Here is a 20,479-nt window from a genome sequence, read left to right as displayed (position 1 = left end):
ACTGGGAAACCAGTGTCCTCAATCACTCTACCAACTGGGAAACCAGTGTCCTCAATCACTCTACCAACTGGGAAACCAGTTTCCTCAATCACTCTACCACCTGGGAAACCAGTGTCCTCAATCACTCTACCAACTGGGAAACCAGTGTCCTCAATAACATTCTACCAACTGGGAAACCAGTGTCCTCAATCACTCTACCACCTGGGAAACCACTGTCCAAAATCACTTTACCAACTGGGAAACCAGTGTCCTCAATAAAATTCTACCACCTGGGAAACCAGTGTCCTCAATAACATTCTACCAACTGGGAAACCAGTGTCCTCAATAACATTCTACCAACTGGGAAACCAGTGTCCTCAATAACATTCTACCAACTGGGAAACCAGTGTCCTCAATAACATTCTACCAACTGGGAAACCAGTGTCCTCAATCACTCTACCACCTGGGAAACCACTGTCCAAAATCACTCTACCAACTGGGAAACCAGTGTCCTCAATAACATTCTACCAACTGGGAAACCAATGTCCTCAATAACATTCTACCAACTGGGAAACCAGTGTCCTCAATCACTCTACCAACTGGGAAACCACTGTCCTATATCACTCTACCAACTGGGAAACCACTGTCCTCAATCACTCTACCAACTGGGAAACCACTGTCCTCAATCACTCTACCAACTGGGAAACCAGTGTCCTCAATAACATTCTACCAACTGGGAAACCAGTGTCCTCAATAACATTCTACCAACTGGGAAACCAGTGTCCTATATCACTCTACCAACTGGGAAACCAGTGTCCTCAATCACTCTACCAACTGGGAAACCACTGTCCAAAATCACTCTACCAACTGGGAAACCACTGTCCTTAATCACTCTACCAACTGGGAAACCAGTGTCCTCAATAACATTCTACCAACTGGGAAACCAGTGTCCTCAATTACTCTACCAACTGGGAAACAACTGTCCTATATCACTCTACCAACTGGGAAACCAGTGTCCTCAATAACATTCTACCAACTGGGATACCAGTGTCCCATATCACTATACCAACCAGGCTATGCCCAGCTGGCAATGCTATGGTTGTCCTGGTATGAGTGTAGCAGGTGCAGCAGTGTTGTTGGGATTTATAAATATGGTTCAGTATTTCACCAGTACCCTTTTATTTGCAATTCTATTGGAACACCAGCGCATCTCCATGCCAGCACAGTACGAGATGAACAAAGCAGCTTAATCCAACCATTAAAGTCTTTTTATTTGCATGAACTCGAGTTTCACAGCACAAGAAGAAAAAACACTCTTAGATAAATACAGTGGAGCGGGGGCGCGGGGGGGGGGGGGGTTACCACGAGGTTTTTGGCAGAGCTTCAGAGAGAACGCGGTGAAAAAAAAGCCTCAAAGGCAAAGATAAACAAATGTAAGTGTGGCGTATCTGATAGGCCGGCCTCCACCGGGAGATCAAAGTCGGGGCGAGCTGGTTCGGCAGCACACGTTTCGAGTTTAGCACCCAGGGAACGTAACGCACCATTAGCACTCACACAACCTCTCAGTCCGGCAGGGCCGCGAACCCACCACCAGCTGCAAACTCTGCTTTGGTTTCAATTTCCTCCCAATCTAGTCGTATCCAGTTCCCTACTACTGCTGCAGACCTCCAATCCTGACCAACTAAGCTATCCTCAGACGTGTGCAGCACTGACCGCTTCTTTTCACCTGCACCAGGCGGGTTCATACGGAGTCACGCACTGACGTCTGTTATCCCCCGTCTCTGTGCCAGCAGAGGGCGTAACTGCAGCTTATGAGGAACATCATCAATAAAACTCTGGTTCATGCTTTTATCTTCTCTGTCTTAATTACTGTGATTCTCTGTCCACTGGTCTCCCAGCAACAACCATCAATAAGCTTCAGTACAACCAGAACTCTGCCCACATCACCCCTGTTACCCCTCCGCACTGAGCTCTGGAACTACCTGTTCCAAACTTCCTCATTAGGTCTCTCTGAAAGATGTTCCATTCATTCAGTGTACAGATATTTTTGTTCCTCCGGGTAATTATTACCATCTACTATTATATAATAGGTACTTCTGTTAGAAAGTGGCCTTAAGACCATAAAAGGTGCTATATAAATAAAAATCATTATTATTATTATTACTATTACTATTATTATTACTGTATTTATTATTTTTATTATTAATTTTATTATCACTATTATTGTTCATTATAATTAATTAAATTATTATTATTTTATTATTATTATCAGTATTATTGTTAATTATTATTTTTGTTGTTATAATTGTATTACAATTATTATTATTTTCATTATTATAATTTCTATTGTCATTATTGCTGTTTTTTATTATTTTCTATTATTATTATTATTATTATTTTCATTACTATTATTATTTATATTGTTGTTACAATTATTATTATTATTGTTAATTTCATTATTATTATTGATAATTTTATTACTATTATTATTATTGTTAATTTTATTACAATTTTTATTAGTGTTAATTTTATTATTATTATTGTTAATTTTATTATTATTATTATTCATTTTATTACTATTATTATTATTGTTAATTTTGTTATTATTATTGTTAATTTTATTACTATTATTGTTAATTTTGTTAATATTATTATTGATGTTAATTTTATTATTTTTATTAATGTTAATTTTATTGTTATTATTATTATTGTTAATTTTATTAATATTATTGTTAATTTTATTATTATTATTATTAATTTTATTACTATTATTATTGTTAATTTTATTATTATTATTGTTAATTTTATTATTATTATTGTTAATTTTATTAATATTATTGTTAATTTTATTATTATTATTATAAATTTTATTACTATTATTATTGTTAATTTTATTATTATTATTGTTAATTTTATTATTATTATTGTTAATTTTATTACTATTATTATTGTTAATTTTATTATTATTATTATTTTAATTAATATTACCATCATTATAGTTATTATAGTTTTTATTTTAAACCACTGGACATGATGAGAGAACAGTGAGCTGGCATGGAGTGCTTGGCATCCACCAGCGCTCTTCCTGTAAACCCCGGTGAGCACAGTACTGGATGAGAAATGTGTTGACCAGATCAGAACTCACACACACGCGTCAGGCGCTGGCACACACGGCACAAACCACCACCATGATCTCAGACTGTAACCACACCGAACAAACAACTGCTGAGAGAGTCGAGCTGTAGTGTGTGCTCCGAGTGCTCGAGAAACCTCAAAACCTTCTGCTCATTTCAGAGCCCGGAGCCGAACACCACCAAACAACGGGGACCTTACAGAGGGAGGATTACGGAACGCTCCACCCAAATCAAGCAGCTGCTGAAAACACCACGAATAAAAACACCCCCACGCTTAAAAACACCCCCACGCTTAAGTACAAAGATGTTCCGGTGATGTTCCAGGAAATGTCATCATTACCACCATCATCATCATCATCATCTTCTCTGCTTGTCCATTCAGGGTCACGATGACAACAGGGCAAGCACAGCTCCAGTGGAATCCCCGGGCGTTCCCAGGCCACCGGGAGATATAACCCCTCCGGCGGGTTCTGGGTCTGCCCCAGGGTCTCCTCCCTGTCCGCCGTGCCCGGTATACCTCCAATCAGATGCCCAAACCACCTCAACACTTATCCCATGAAACATGTGGACACCTGACCGAAGGCGATGGTTTGGATTTTCCTCCAAGACTTGGCCGAAAAGACCACTCTTCCATGTACAAGCCCTGTCATTAGAGTGGCAACTGAATCATTTTCTGTTATTACCGAGTCATTTACAGTGGTTATTAAATCACTTTCTGAGGTTATTGAGTCATTTTCTGTGCATATTGAATTATTGATTCTTTTTGGTGGTTATTGAGTCATTTTCTGTGGTAACTGAATCAATTTATGTGGTTATTGAATCCTTTTTGGAGATTATTGAGTCATTTTCTGGGGTAACTGAATCATTTTCTGGGGTAAGTGAATCATTTTCTGTGGTTATTGAATCATTTTCTGTGGTTATTGATTCTTTTTGGTGGTAAATGAATCATTTTTTGTGGTAACTGAATCGTTTTCTAGGGTTATTGGATCATTTTCTGTGGTAACTGAATAATTTTCTGTGGTTATTGATTCTTTTTGGTGGTAATTGAATCATTTTCTGTGGTTATTGATTCTTTTTGGTGGTAATTGAATCATTTTCTGGGGTTATTGAACCATTTTCTGGGGTTATTGATTCTTTATGGTGGTAATTGAATCATTTTCTGGGATTATTGAATCATTTTCTGTGGTTATTGATTGTTTTTGGTGGTAAATGAATCATTTTCTGTGGTAACTGAATCGTTTTCCAGGGTTATTGGACCATTTTCTGTGGTAACTGAATCATTTTCTGTGGTAATTGAATCATTTTCTGTGGTTATTGATTCTTTTTGGTGGTAATTGAATCATTTTCTGTGGTTATTGATTCTTTATGGTGGTAATTGAATCATTTTCTGGGATTATTGAATCATTTTCTGTGGTTATTGATTCTTTTTGGTGGTAATTGAATCATTTTCTGTGGTTATTGATTATTTTTGGTGGTAATTGAATCATTTTCTGGACTTATTGAATCATTTAATCATGCTGTATGTGTTGATTTAGCCACAGAGAGATCAGGAGGCCGTGATATACAGGTTAATGATCTTTCAGGGCTTCTGCAGGACCAAAATAATCTGTTACTGAATGTAGATTTTCACTGTACAATAAGCTCAGGACAGATCTCACTTTTAATGTTTATAAATCCCTAAATCTGGCCCGACTCTGAGCTTGTGGGCCGAGTTCTGCAGCGCTGCCAACAATACAGACTGATTTCAGTCCAACCGTCTCCGTGTGTTTGTGCGTCCCGTCTCTCTCCGACATCCAGAACCGTTCTGTCAAGAGCCGCAGCCGTTTCTGGGCCAGCCGCCCTCGCGCTAAACCCTGGCACGGCCCAGCGCCAGAGAGAGAAATCATAAAACACACTCCGAAAAACACGAGAACGAGGGCACGAGGAGGGCGCACGCTAAACATCGCTCCCGGTCAACATCCCGCTCCAAGTCCTGCTGAAGAGAGAAAATCTACAAACACATGAAACCGAACGCACGGAGCAAGAAAATAAAAATAATACGTTTATACTGGCGCCACCGCTCATGAATAGCAAAATAGAAAAACCAGTAAAGGAAAGTATGATGTCATGAAATGTGCTCGAACCGCACGCAAGCGTCCATTTTCTCTCCGCCAGCCCACGCCCGCCATTTCATACAAGCATTGCTACCGAATATTCGTACCGAGACGTTCCGATGTGTTTTCGTGTTTTCAGCACCGGCTTCATACAATTTACGCCGTCTACAATTAGAACTTTATTTATTTATTTATTTTATTTTTTCCCCTTTTTCTCCCACTTTTGCGCATCCAATTTCTAATTGTATCGTACTAGTCTGAGAGAGAGACCCCATCCGGCTTAGTCCCGCCCCTATCCGAACAACAGGCCAATCGGTGTTCATGTGGCCGCTCAGCCTCAGTCGGAAGGCAGAGCCGAGATTCGATACGATGTACTCCAGATCTCAGCTCTGGTTCCAGCGCGTGTTTTACCGCTGCGCCACCTGAGCGGCTCAATTAGAACTTAATGATTCACTTTAGAACACATATTATGATAAAAGCTGAAGTAGGATTTGCTTGTAAATTCACCTTATAACTGGGCCACCAATGTGCAAATGGGAATGGGATATATCCAAATATCACCAAGTTAAAAAAAAGAAACATGAGCATTGTGAGATGGTTTGGTTGGTGCACTGCAGTGACCCTGTGATTAACACGGGACCCTTAATGGCTTCAGACCACAAGCATATTCTACCATCATGCACTGCCGAGAGAGCCGTCAGTGCCGACCCCACACATTCAGGAAATCATTTAGGATGGAACCCACACCGCTCTACTGCTGCACCAACACAACAGATAGGCAGGAACAACGTTTACGCCACGGCCTCGGAAACTCCACACAGGAAAGATCCTGCTCGTACAGTCCGGGGAAGCGAACCCAGGCCCTGTGAGCGACAGAGCTACCCACCGCACCACCGCGCCTCCAGCCAAACACCAACTTCTCATAGCTTTTAAAATCAATTCTGTTAACTAGTTGTTACTGCTTTACAACTAACTGCCAGTTTAGTTAGTAATTGAGTCATTTTCTGTGGTAATAGAACCATTTTTTGTGAATAATTTTCTGTGGTAACTGAATCAATTCTGTAGTAACCGAGTCATTTTCTGTGGTAAGTGAATCAATTCTGTGGTTATTAAATCATTTTCTGTGATAACTGAATCATTTTCTGTGGTAACTGAATCCTTTTCTGTGGTAACTGAATCATTTTCTGTGGTAACTGAATCATTTTCTGTGGTAACTGAATCATTTTCTGTGGTAACTGAATCCTTTTCTGTGGTAACTGAATCCTTTTATGTGGTAACTGAATCAATTCTGTGGTTATTGAATCATTTTCTGTGGTAACTGAATCCTTTTATGTGGTAACTGAATCAATTCTGTGGTTATTGAATCATTTTCTGTGGTAACTGAATCCTTTTCTGTGGTAACTGAATCATTTTCTGTGGTAACTGAATCATTTTATGTGGTAACTGAATCCTTTTCTGTGGTAACTGAATCATTTTCTGTGGTAACTGAATCATTTTCTGTGGTAACTGAATCCTTTTATGTGGTAACTGAATCAATTCTGTGGTTATTGAATCATTTTCTGTGGTAACTGAATCCTTTTATGTGGTAACTGAATCCTTTTATGTGGTAACTGAATCAATTCTGTGGTTATTGAATCATTTTCTGTGGTAACTGAATCATTTTCTGTGGTAACTGAATCCTTTTATGTGGTAACTGAATCAATTCTGTGGTTAATGAATCATTTTCTGTGGTTATTGAATCATTTTCTGTGGTAACTGAATCCTTTTATGTGGTAACTGAATCCTTTTATGTGGTAACTGAATCAATTCTGTGGTTATTGAATCATTTTCTGTGGTAACTGAATCCTTTTATGTGGTAACTGAATCAATTCTGTGGATAATGAATCATTTTCTGTGGTTATTGAACTATTTTCTGTTTTTGATTAATTTTCTGAGGTAATTGAACCATTTTCAGTCGTTATTAAATAATTTAATCATGCTAAACGCCAAAAAAGTAAATGTATATTTTCTGTGATTACTGAATCATTATTTATTATTAATTAATTTTTGTGGTTATTAGTCACTTAATTTTCTAAACTCTTTGTTGTGCATTATTATTATTATTATTATTATTATTATTATTGTTATTGTTGTTGTGTATATCCGTGTCCCTGTATAACCCGTCCTGATGTGTAGAGTTCTGTGTTTCTGCTGCTGTTACGAAACGATTTCCCTCGGGATGAATAAAGTTCTATTTATTTATCTATTGAATCATTTTCTGGGGTAAATGAATCATTTGCTTTGGTTACTGAATCATTTCTGTGAGCAAAATCTAAAGCTCTGAAGCTCTGGAGTCGACTCAGGTGCCAGTGGAAGGATCAATACCTCCGATTATTCATTTCCAGTCCCGCTAATTCACTGATTTCAGGACGTGTTTAGAAATAAAAGCTGTTTTTATAAGGACGTGTTTTTATAAATCATGCTGTTTGGTTGTAGATTTGTGAGCGTGATTTAAACGGACGGTACGGATTTATAGATCTTATAGATCTTGTAGATCTTTGTGTGTAAGAACGAGCGAGTACGAGTGACTGGTAGTGGAATGTACGTGTTTAGTACAGTCACCTCGCCTCAGCGCCTCACTTTAGTCGAGTTTTTTGGCAGACATTTCATGTGCAGAGGAGTCGAGTTCTTGGCAGCCATTTTAGCTCTCTCTCTCTCTCTCTCTCTCTCTCTTTATGAATCTAAGCTAAAACACACCGAGCTAAAGGAACCCACGGTGGAGCGCCAGCGTACCCGCTCGCCTGCCAGGGCGCTGAGAGAAAGTTGGCATCATTAGCTGGATTGAAAGCAGCGCGCGAGAGGCTATAAACAGAAAGTACAAACGCGAGAGAGAGAGAGAGAGAGAGAGAGAGAGAGAGAGAGAGAGAGAGAGAGAGAGAAAGCTAGATCTGTGGAAATGACCTAACCAGAAAGACATGCTAGTTCTACTCCACCTCAAAAAGAACCCACATGCTAAACAACAAGAAGCCAAAAGAACAAGTTACATAAACACAGAAGCGTTAGCATCACTTTACTTCAGAAAGAGCTAAAAAACAAGAGGCTAAGAGAACACACTTCAAAAACACAAAAGAGCTAGCATAACTTTGTTTTAGAAAGAAGCGAGAGAACACGCTACATAAACACAGAGCTGTTAGCATAACTGTATTTCAAAAGGAAACAAGAGAACATGCTAAACAATCAAAAGACTAGAAAACATGCTACATAAACACAGACGCATTGAGAAGCATTAGCATCACTTTATATTAGAAAGTAGCGAAAGAACACGCTACGTAAACACAGAGCCGTTAGCATAACTCTATTTCAAGAAGAAGCGACAGCTAAATAACGCAAAGCTAAGAAAACACGCTACATAAATACAAAATTGTTAGCATAACTATTTCGGAAAGAAGCGACAGCTAAACAACAAGAAGCTAAGCGAACACGCTACATAAACACAGAAGCGTTAGCATCACATAGTTTCAAAAAGAAAAGAAAGCTAAATAACAAAAAGAAAAATAAACACGCTACGTAACAGAGCTAAACAACAAGAAGCTAAAAGAACACGCTTGATAAACACAGAAGCGTTAGCATCTCTATTTCAAGAAGAAGCGAGAGAACATGCTAAACAACAAGAAGCAGGGAGGACAAGCTACATAAACACTAAAGAACTAGCATTATTTCTAAAAGAAGTGAGAGAACATGCTAAACATCAGAATGCCAAGGAAACTCGTTACGTAAACACAGAAGTGTTAGCATCACTGTGTTTTAGAAAAAGGCAAGAGAACATACTAAACTACATGCTAACTGTGTTATGTAAACACAGAAGCGCTAGCATAACTTAATTTCTGAAAGAAGCTACAGCTAAACAAGAACAAGCAGCAAGACAAAATGCTACATAAACACTGAAACATTCACATCACTTTGTTTTATAAAGAAGCTACAGCTAAAAAACAAGAGGCTAACAGGACACACTACACAAACACAGAAGCATTAGCATCACTTTATTTCAGAACAAAGCAAGAGAACATGCTAAACAACAAGAAGCTAAGACAACATGCTACATAAACACAGAAGCATTAGCGTGACTTTATTTGATAAAGAAGCTACAACTAAACAACATGAAGCTAAAAGAACACGCTGCATAAACACAGAAGAACTAGCATTTTAGCAACTCAGCTTTTTGCTGCTTAGCGACAGAAAATCAGGATAACATGCTACATATACACAGAAGCATTAGCATCACTTTATTTTAGAAATAAGTGAGAGAACATGCTAAATAACAAGAAGCCAAAAACACACTACATAAATTCAGAAGAACTAGCATCACTCCATTTTAGAATGAATCAACAGCTAAACAAGAAGAAGCTAAAACAACACGCTACATAAACACAGAAGCATTAGCATACGTTTATTTCAGTAAGAAGCTACAGCTAAACAACAAGCTGAGAGAACATGCTACATAAACACGGAAGTGTTAGCATCACTTTTTTTTATGAAGCTACAGCTAAATATCATGAAGCTAAGAGAACATGCTACATAAACACAAACAACTAGCATCACATCGTTTAAAAAAACAAGAGACTATGCTAAAATACAAGAAGCTAAGAGAACACGCTACACAAACACAGAAGCGTTAGCATCACTTTGTTTTTATGAAGAAGCGACAGCTAAACAAGAAGCTAAGAGAACATGCTACATAAACATGTTTCTGAAATAAGTGAGAGAACATGCTAAAGAATAAGCAGCCAAGTTACATAAACATGAAATCGTTAGCGTCACTGTGTTTGAGAAAAAACTGAGAGAACATGCTAAACAGCAAGAAGCTAGCTGTGACTACACACACCGTACGACCAAAAGTATCTGGACACCGTACAACGAGCTTTCTTTAAATCAATAGCATTTAGTCAAGATGTTGGAGTGAGCCTGTGGGGATTTATACCCAGTCGGTCAAAGTCCTGGCTCTGCTCACAGTCAGCATTCCGAATCATCCCAGTGGTTTTTAACAGGGTTAAACAGTTGCAGTTGTAGCCTAGCGGATAAGGTGCTGAACTAGTAAGCAGAAGGTTGCCACTGTTGGGCCCTTGAGTAAGGCCCTTAACACTGAATTGCTCAGTTACGCCCTCTGCTGGCTGATCGATGGTGCTGCACGGAGACGGGGGATAACGCATGGCTCTCCGTGCGCTATACAGATCTCTGTATGAGGAGGGGGGGGGAGTGTTAATCATGACCCTTCTCGATCAGGAGTGGAGGTCTGCAGCAGTAGAAGGGAACTGGATATGACGAAGACGTTTACAGGGTTAATCATGTTAGGGATCTCGACCGGCCCGGTGTCGCCATAAAAAGCTAATCCCCCCCCCCCCTCTGTTTTAAAACAAAAGCTCGCCCGCTATGACGGCGCTCGCTCTCAGTGACGCCGCACGAGTTTAAAAACCCGATAAACACGCTAATGAAGAACAGAAGGAATTCTGGCTGCCTGCGGAATAAATGTCACTTCTGTTTATTTCTTCTGACTAGCGTGCCGCGGCGCGTATCCAAGCCAGCTAGCGCTTTGATTCTGGCTCACAGATCGCGGTTCATCGTATCCAGCAGTGACGTGTCACCACAGACATGGTGTAAACTCCAGATCCGGTCAGCAGAGGGCAGCGGGGCCGCTGGGCGTACGGCCAACCATGTGCGTGCTACGGTGTGCTAGTGGAATCTTATGGGTTCCATAAGATGTGTGGGCACAAACCACAGCCCGGTTCTGAACCGTGTCAGGGCGGCTCCGTACTCCGCCCTCAAGATTCGAGGTGGACGTTACACAGCAACCTCGGCGTGATACGAACAAGAAATGAGAGTGTAACATAAACACTATAATATAAACACTGTAACATAATCCCTGTAACACCAGCATCGTAACATAAGCACCGTAATATAAGCACTGTAACACAAATACTGTAACGTAAACACTGTGATATAAGCACCAAAACACAAGCACCAAAACACAAGCACCGTAACACAACGTAACACCAGCACCGTAACACCAGCACCATAACACCAGCACCGTAACACCAGCACCGTAACACAACATAACACCAGCACTGTAACACAACATAACACCAGTCCTGTAACACAACATAACACAAGCACCGTAACACCAGCACCGTAACACAACATAACACCAGCACTGTAACACAACATAACACAAGCACCGTAACACAACATAACAAAAGCACCGTAACACAACGTAACACCAGCACCGTAACACAACGTAACACCAGCACCGTAACACAACATAACACAACATAACACAAGCACCGTAACACAACATAACACAAGCACCGTAACACAACGTAACATCAGCACCATAACACAACGTAACACCAGCACCATAACACAACATAACACAAGCACCGTAACACCAGCACCGTAACACAACATAACACCAGCACTGTAACACAACTAGAGATGCATCAATACCATTTTTTCCCAACCGAGTACAAGTACAAGTACATGTATTTTTGTACTTGCCGATACCGATACCAATACCTATTGGATCAGATATCTGACATGCTAGAAAACTCGATCCGGTCGCCGAGCGCTTGGCGAGCCGGTCGGATCGAGTTGTTGGATAGTTCACACTTAGCGATCGAGAGCCGAGTTTTGATCGCCGAGCAAACGCCGAGTCGCTCCAGAGCCGGCAAATCTAGCGCCGACTGGCCGCCGAGCGAAAATCAGGGCAAAAGTCGTGTAGTGTGAACCAGGCATAACGCAGCGACGTGCACTAGGCTCACGGTATCGGATGTTTAGTATCGGAGCCTCGTTTGCGAGTACGAGTACAAGTTAATGAGCGCGGTATCGGGCAAATACCCGACACCAGTATCGGTACTCATGCATCTCTAAACACAACATAACACAAGCACCGTAACACAAAATAACACAAGCACCGTAACACAACATAACACAAGCACCATAACACCAGCACCGTAACACAACATAACACAAGCACTGTAACACCAGCACTGTAACACAACATAACACCAGCACTGTAACACCAGCACTGTAACACAACATAACACCAGCACTGTAACACCAGCACTGTAACACAACATAACACAAGCACTGTAACACCAGCACTGTAACACAACATAACACCAGCACTGTAACACCAGCACTGTAACACAACATAACACAAGCACTGTAACACCAGCACTGTAACACAACATAACACAAGCACCGTAACACAACATAACACAAGCACCGTAACACCAGCACTGTAACACAACATAACACAAGCACCGTAACACCAGCACCGTAACACAACATAACACAAGCACCGTAACACAACATAACACAAGCACCGTAACACAACATAACACAAGCACTGTAACACAACATAACACAAGCACCGTAACACCAGCACCGTAACACAACATAACACAAGCACCGTAACACAACATAACACAAGCACCGTAACACAACATAACACCAGCACCGTAACACAACATAACACAAGCACTGTAACACAACATAACACAAGCACCGTAACACCAGCACCGTAACACAACATAACACAAGCACCGTAACACAACATAACACAAGCACCGTAACACCAGCACAGTAACACAACATAACACAAGCACCGTAACACCAGCACCGTAACACAACATAACACCAACACAAGCACTGTAACACCAGTGCAGTTCCCCTGGGTGTATCTCTCCTCTACTGTGTGGAGGGCACGTGTGTAGTAGTTAACCACTTGTTTTCACCTGCACCAGGCGGGTTCACACAGGTATTACACTCAGTATCACATACAGAGAGTCACGCACTGCTCTCCGTTATCCCCCGTCTCTGTGCAGCACCTCATCCAGCCAGCAGAGGGCGTAACTGCAGCACTTATGTGTGTCAAGTAACTAATTCATTCATTTATTTTCACTATCTGCAAACACTGAGCTTCAGGCAGGAACACATGCTGGAACCAAACCCTCTCAGGGTACTAATTATAATTATTTACTTATTTATTATTATATATTTATTAGTATATATTTATTTACATTTATTTACATTTACATTTTCAGCATTTAGGAGACACTTTTATCCAAAGAGATTTACAGTACTGTGACAGTATACAGTCCAAGCAATTTAGGGTTAAGGGCCTCGCTCAAGGGCCCAACAGTGACAACCTGGCAGTGGTGGGGCTTGAACCAGTGACCTTCGGTTACTAGTCCAGTACCTTAACCACTAGACTACAACTGCCCTCAGGAGAATATTTATATAATATATACCGGTCAACATTCAGACAGCGGGATCTCAGTTCGAATCTCAGCTCTGCTACTGGTCAGCTGGGCTCCCCCTAGTGGACACAATCAGCCGCTAGTCTGCTGGGTGGGAAAATACGGGACTAAAAAGAAAGTGGGCGAGGCCGTGTAAGGACCCTGGTTAGTAGGCCGAGGCACCTGTACAGAAGTGGAGGAACGTGGAGATCAGCGTGTGACTCTCCATGAGCGAGACCGACCTCACGCACCGATCTACCGAAGTACTGGGGGGATAAGAAGGGGGTCAGAGGGAGGGAGGGCGTGTCAGGAGAATATACCCTCCTCATACACCATCGGGTCTCCAGCAGAGGAAGAGGAACTGGCTACGACTAAACTGGGAGGAAAAGGGAAGAAACTCTGCATCGACTTGATTTCAGACGTGAGATTGATCACGGCGGCTGAGCGCAGTGCAGAAACACCCAGAGAAAATGTGCTGAGATTCTGCTGAATCTACAACCACAGCGAACAGGACAGTCAGCAAAAACCTGCATTTAAAAGAAAAGCATTTTCATCTCATCTCTGTATAGTTCTATAACCTCCACTCCTGACCCAGGCCTGACTACAGCTCCGACCGCTTCTTTTCAACAGACAGACAGACCGATAGATAGATAGATAGACAGACAGATAGATAGATAGATAGACAGACAGACAGACAGACAGACAGGTAGACAGACAGAACGATAGATAGATAGATAGATAGATAGATAGATAGATAGATAGATAGATAGATAGATAGATAGATAGATAGACAGACAGACAGACAGATAGATAGACAGACAGACAGACAGACAGACAGGTAGACAGACAGAACGATAGATAGATAGATAGATAGATAGATAGATAGATAGATAGATAGATAGATAGATAGATAGATAGATAGACAGATAGATAGATAGACAGATAGACAGACCAATAGATAGATAGATAGATAGATAGATAGATAGATAGATAGATAGATAGATAGATAGATAGATAGATAGACAGACAGGTAGACAGACAGACAGACAGACCAATAGATAGATAGATAGATAGATAGATAGATAGATAGATAGATAGATAGATAGATAGATAGATAGACAGACAGGTAGACAGACAGACAGACAGACAGACCAATAGATAGATAGATAGATAGATAGATAGATAGATAGATAGATAGATAGATAGATAGATAGATAGATAGACAGACAGGTAGACAGGTAGACAGACAGACAGACAGACAGACCAATAGATAGATAGATAGATAGATAGATAGATAGATAGATAGATAGATAGATAGATAGATAGATAGATAGATAGATAGATAGACAGACAGGTAGACAGACACAGACAGACCAATAGATAGATAGATAGATAGATAGATAGATAGATAGATAGATAGATAGATAGATAGATAGATAGATAGATAGATAGATAGACAGACAGATAGACAGACAGACAGATAGACAGACAGACAGATAGACAGACAGATACTTTATTGATCCCGAAGGAAATTAAATAAATGAAAGATCTCCATTATCCCTCGTCTCAGTGCAGCACCATCGATCAGCCAGTAGAGGGCGTAACTGCAGCCCTTATGAGGAACCCGTACGACCCTCCCTCCATCAGCGTCTGTGACTCTACACTAAGTGTCTGTGTGAGAACCTATCGACCCGCCCTGCTCCCCCTACCCACCTGATCAGCTCCTCAGTAGAGAGGATTCTAATCAGACCTGGAGCTCATGATCAGATTATTTAGACGCTCTACTTATACAGAGATACACCCATTACATCACCACAGTTTAGCTTACTAAGCTAACACAGTTAGCATCAGGGCGTTTAAACCCACTAGCACGCCGGCTAACGTCTCCCTCCGTGTACCGAAAACGCTTCAACTCTCCCTGACGCCCCAATTTACAAATAAACCCACACTGGTATAATTCCACCTTTATACAGATTACACATCAACCAGAATTTATTTACATGTGAAAGGAACTCTGTTAGTTGCTCCGCATTTATTCATCCACCATGTTTGTCTTGGTGAGGAAAAGGACCCGATCTGAAAATATTCCCGCCCTTTAGAGAGTGAGAGCCGCGTACGCTGGGGTTACTGATTCTTTCTAAATGGAGACGGGATAGTGGGAGTATCTGTGGGGGGTGTGGTGGTGCTGGGTCCGGCGTCTCGGTGCATTAGACGGACCGCGTGTGGGAGCTTTAATGGCCGGCGGTCGTATCTGTTAAATTTAGAGCGAGCACCGTCGTTCAGGAGGGGCGGGGTTCAGACGTGGAGCCGAACAGAGCGGGGCAAACACACGGGGCCCGGGGCCAGGCCAAAACCCCCCGAGATCAGGAGAAGAGCAGCCAAGGTGCTGCAGAGTGCTGGAGGAACGCTGCAGTGGAGTAAGTGCTGTTACACAAGGAGTTCCCCAGGGCTCCGTCCTAGGTCCTCTACTGTTCATCATTTATATGCTACATCATGGTCAGATCATTCGCAGCCACACAAAACTACCTCCACTCCGCCACCGTCGGCCCTTATATCCTGCATTTCTGATCTGGACACCGGATGGACGCTATAAGAGAAAACTGAATTTGTGCTCGTTGGCCTGAAATCTACATCCTCACTCCCCTCTCCTGCCACACCCGTTCACTGATTGGTTCATTTGGACTAATTAGTTACAGCTGCCCTCTATATAAGAGGTGAGCTGGAAAACAGACTTTGGAAGCTATTTCCCCATTGACTCCGGCCGGGTGTGGTTGTGAGTTTGCTCTTGCTTGTTATTCTTGTGACTCTTGTTTAGCCTTGTTAGCTTAGTTCGTTAGCTTAGTTTGTTATTGGTAGCTTAGTTTGTTAGCTTAGTCCGTTAGCTTAGTTTGTCTATCTTGTTAATCTTGTCATGTCTTGTTAGTCCTGTTTAGTCTTGTTATTCTGGTTAGTCTTGTTAATCTTGTTAGTCCTGTTAGCTTAGCTTGTTAGTTTTGTTAGATTAGAATTTAGCTCAGGGTTTAGTCCTAGTTTAGCCTTGTTAGCATTAGCCTTGTTAGTTTGTTTAGCTTAGTTAGTCTTGTCTGTCTTGTTTGCTCTGTTTGTTTCGTGTTTTGTTGTTAATATATATTAGTTTAATACATCTCTGCGTGTGTGTCCGCCCCTTTTGTCTCGTCCCTTAGCTCCCTCGTGACATACAGATGCTGAAATTCTGGTTCATGTGTTCATCTCGTCCCGTTTAGATCACTGCAGCGCTCTTTTCATCAGCCTTCCAAACTAAATCATACAGTCACTTCAATATGTTCAAAACTCTGCTGCTCCAGTTCTTTCATATTGTGAAAAATCAGCTTATAACACCACACTATTATTATTATTATTACTATTATTATTATTACTAACGTTATTATTATTATTATTATTAACATTAAATTTATTAACATTAATATTATTAATATTATTACTATTATTAGTGTGATTGCAGAATGCAAGCACACTATTGTTATTGTTATTTTCGTTTTCAATATATTATTATTATTCTGCCCGTTTTTTGTCCGTGCTTCTTCTCCCGCAGTTTTCGAGATATCGACCCCGTTCCAGCGCCAAATCGTCCGGCCCATACGGGAATAGAGCGCTTGTATACAACTTTTTGATCGAACCAACACTGTGGGCACAGTGCCCGTTTTAAGGTGCCCGTTTTTCCCCATTGACTCCCATTCATTTTGAAATGAATTTCGAGCTATCAACGCCGTTCCAACCCTTGATCGACCGGGTCATTAATTAGCGCCCAAATCCAAAAAATCATCCGGATACGCCCATCCGTGTGGCATTTATGCCCGTTTTTGCCCGAATTTTTGGACAGAAATCTTGACACCTTTGGCTTTCCACAGAACGTCAACGTGATGACGTAGACGGCATCTTCAGGCCGTTCTGAGAATAGAAAATGGCGGCCGCCAAAAAATCTGACTTATTTTGGTCTGTAACTAAAGTATTAGTGATTTTTAAGATGAAAACGCTGCACATAATGAAATTATAGTGCAGTTAGACTTTGCAGTGAGCGTCATATCGTTCGCGCTGCAACAGAAAAAAAGATATTTATATCCGTTAGCTTCAAGGCTAACGGATGCATTGAAATCAATGGGAATTGCTAAATGCTAAAAGAGGGACCGAAGTCTGAGTGCACTATGCCTGAAATCTGTAAATGAGACACAGCCGATCATAGATTGCGCAATACCATGGCCCCTGCAGTGATAATCACATGTAAATGAATGAGTACTGATTTGTAAGCAGTACAAACGTGCAGAAATGCATTTTTTTACAGGTTTGGCTTTTCAAACACACCCAGAGTGAACTTGTGCTCACACCACAGCTTGTGCACAGATACAGTGGCCTGTCTGGGAGAAAGTATTCACACCCCACGCACCGCACCACTTCTAAACGCATGCGCGCCCCCGACCTGCGCACGCCCGCCGACCGGCACACGGCAATCACACTCGCATTTTCTCCGGAAATGCACATCTCTAGTTAGTGTGATTGCAGAATGCAAGCACACTATTGTTATTGTTATTTTCGTTTTCAATATATTATTATTATTCTGCCCGTTTTTTGTCCGTGCTTCTTCTCCCGCAGTTTTCGAGATATCGACCCCGTTCCAGCGCCAAATCGTCCGGCCCATACGGGAATAGAGCGCTTGTATACAGCTTTTGGATCGAACCAACACTGTGGGCACAGTGCCCGTTTTAAGGTGCCCGTTTTTCCCCATTGACTCCCATTCATTTTGAAAAAAATGTCGAGCTATCAACGCCGTTCCAACCCTTGATCGACCGGGTCATTAATTAGCGCCCAAATCCAAAAAATCATCCGGATACGCCCATCCGTGTGGCATTTATGCCCGTTTTTGCCCGAATTTTTGGACAGAAATCTTGACACCTTTGGCTTTCCACAGAACGTCAACGTGATGACGTAGACGGCATCTTCAGGCCGTTCTGAGAATAGAAAATGGCGGCCGCCAAAAAATCTGACTTATTTTGGTCTGTAACTAAAGTATTAGTGATTTTTAAGATGAAAACGCTGCACAGAATGAAATTATAGTGCAGTTAGACTTTGCAGTGAGCGTCATATCGTTCGCGCTGCAACAGAAACAAAGATATTTATATCCGTTAGCTTCAAGGCTAACGGATGCATTGAAATCAATGGGAATTGCTAAATGCTAAAAGAGGGACCGAAGTCTGAGTGCACTATGCCTGAAATCTGTAAATGAGACACAGCCGATCATAGATTGCGCAATACCATGGCCCCTGCAGTGATAATCACATGTAAATGAATGAGTACTGATTTGTAAGCAGTACAAACGTGCAGAAATGCATTTTTTTACAGGTTTGGCTTTTCAAACACACCCAGAGTGAACTTGTGCTCACACCACAGCTTGTGCACAGATACAGTGGCCTGTCTGGGAGAAAGTATTCACACCCCACGCACCGCACCACTTCTAAACGCATGCGCGCCCCCGACCTGCGCACGCCCGCCGACCGGCACACGGCAATCACACTCGCATTTTCTCCGGAAATGCACATCTCTAGTTAGTGTGATTGCAGAATGCAAGCACACTATTGTTATTGTTATTTTCGTTTTCAATATATTATTATTATTCTGCCCGTTTTTTGTCCGTGCTTCTTCTCCCGCAGTTTTCGAGATATCGACCCCGTTCCAGCGCCAAATCGTCCGGCCCATACGGGAATAGAGCGCTTGTATACAGCTTTTGGATCGAACCAACACTGTGGGCACAGTGCCCGTTTTAAGGTGCCCGTTTTTCCCCATTGACTCCCATTCATTTTGAAAAAAATGTCGAGCTATCAACGCCGTTCCAACCCTTGATCGACCGGGTCATTAATTAGCGCCCAAATCCAAAAAATCATCCGGATACGCCCATCCGTGTGGCATTTATGCCCGTTTTTGCCCGAATTTTTGGACAGAAATCTTGACACCTTTGGCTTTCCACAGAACGTCAACGTGATGACGTAGGCGGCATCTTCAGGCCGTTCTGAGAATAGAAAATGGCGGCCGCCAAAAAATCTGACTTATTTTGGTCTGTAACTAAAGTATTAGTGATTTTTAAGATGAAAACGCTGCACAGAATGAAATTATACTGCAGTTACACTTAGCAGTGAGCGTCAAATCGTTCGCGTTGCAACAGAAAAAAAGATATTTATATCCGTTAGCTTCAAGGCTAACGGATGCATTGAAATCAATGGGAATTGCTAAATGCTAAAAGAGGGACCGAAGTCTGAGTGCACTATGCCTGAAAGCTGTAAATGAGACACAGCCGATCATAGATTGCGCAATACCATGGCCCCTACAGTGATAATCACATGTAAATGAATGAGTACTGATTTGTAAGCAGTACAAACGTGCAGAAATGCATTTTTTTACAGGTTTGGCTTTTCAAACACACCCAGAGTGAACTTGTGCTCACACCACAGCTGGTGCACAGATACAGTGGCCTGTCTGGGAGAAAGTATTCACACCCCACGCACCGCACCACTTCTAAACGCATGCGCGCCCCCGACCTGCGCACGCCCGCCGACCGGCACACGGCAATCACACTCGCATTTTCTCCGGAAATGCACTCTCTAGTTAGTGTGATTGCCTAAAGGCAAGCACACTATTGATATTGTTATTTTCGTTTTCAATAAAATGTTACTATTCTGCCCGTTTTTTGTCCGTGCTTCTTCTCCCGCAGTTTTCGAGATATCGACCCCGTTCCAGCGCCAAATCATCCGGCCCATACGGGAATAGAGCGCTTGTATACAGCTTTTGGATCGAAACAACACTGTGGGCACAGTGCCCGTTTTAAGGTGCCCGTTTTGCCCCATTGACTCCCATTCATTTTGAAAAAAAATTTGAGCTATCAACGCCGTTCCAACTCTCGATCGACTGGGTCATTAATTAGCGCCCAAATCCAAAAAATCATTCGGATACGCCCATCCGTGTGGCATTTATGCCC

General features: G+C 41.7%; 1 protein-coding gene across 5 annotated transcripts in view; it reads right to left on the bottom strand.

Annotated features, from left to right (window-relative positions):
• Positions 1-20,479, bottom strand: part of nfic (nuclear factor I/C) — a 161,249-nt gene that overhangs the window by 50,591 nt on the left and 90,179 nt on the right. The window lies entirely within an intron of this gene.

The sequence above is a fragment of the Trichomycterus rosablanca genome, chromosome 7, assembly GCF_030014385.1.
Source record: "Trichomycterus rosablanca isolate fTriRos1 chromosome 7, fTriRos1.hap1, whole genome shotgun sequence".
Lineage (NCBI taxonomy): Eukaryota > Metazoa > Chordata > Actinopteri > Siluriformes > Trichomycteridae > Trichomycterus > Trichomycterus rosablanca.
This window is presented reverse-complemented; position numbering and strand designations above follow the sequence as displayed.